The following is a 1,155-nucleotide window of genomic DNA, read 5'->3' on the forward strand; positions in this document are numbered from 1 at the left end:
AGAACGAAAACACATGCACTCGAACCCGGATTCAGAAGCCTGTGTGCCCTACGAAATATCGCGAGACTTCACGCAGCCCCCACGTATTTTAATACAACACTTTCAGCTCCGCTACAATAAACAGAGTCGCCGCCATCTTGGGAAGGTCGCTATCGAGTTTTGTAGTACACCACATGGCTAAAAGGCAAATAAAGGTTGCATACTCTAATATCCTCCAAACAGTACAATTCTGTCAGTGCCTCTGACCAAAGTGGCGAACTTTTAGTTCTACATTTACACACTGTATTACACACTGTGGGACATCTGTTGCTCTGCATACTTCATTACCTCCCTTTCACACTTTTCTTCAGTTAGAAGGGCCAGTAGAACAGATGTCACGTCTCAAAAACAGTACTTCATTCACAATTTCATGATAGTTGCGTGTTAGTGTGTTTGAATGGAACATACATACTCTCTGTGACACTGAATTCACAAGATGGAGAACTTCAGCAGCATTACTGTGTTTGATCCACTTACACCAGTGCAGCACAAACTGAGATGCCAACACCTTGTCTGTGTCACTGCAGTGCTGAGAATGTTTCACCACCCAAATAATACTTGCTCTTTGGGGGTCCCGATTTCACTCATGAAGAACAGGGTGAAAAGGTGCTACTCAGCAGAAGGAATCAGTCTATACTTGTAAACTTGCAAAGTGCACATATTGGGTCAGTTTAGCTGATTAAGTAAAGCATATTAGAATGTGAGATTTTTCATGTTCATATTAACAGAACCAACAATATTTGTTTTTGTATATTCTCACCAAACGTGGTCCAGTGTAAATATTTTCGTATCAAGGGGAAAAAATCCAAAAACATGCATTCAGTATAAAATTTAAGCAAAAATATATTCATTTCAATATTAGATTTTAGATGATGATTTAATTTTCACTCTTTCAGTTTTAGTGCATAATTTAAGTTCAACGCCTTATGTAACATAAAATATGTTAAATATATTTTTTTTTATTTCACACGTCATAAGTTCAGTCTGAGACATTTGTTAAAGTTCCAACACTTTATCTTCTGTGTAAGCCCAAGCCCATGTAATGAGTCAAAATGAAGTGTAAATTTAATAATTATGTTCCAAATTCAGCAACAAGCCAATCTATTTTATTAGAGT

This window comes from Hoplias malabaricus, chromosome 2 (genome assembly GCF_029633855.1).
Source record: "Hoplias malabaricus isolate fHopMal1 chromosome 2, fHopMal1.hap1, whole genome shotgun sequence".
In the NCBI taxonomy this organism is placed as follows: Eukaryota; Metazoa; Chordata; class Actinopteri; order Characiformes; family Erythrinidae; genus Hoplias; species Hoplias malabaricus.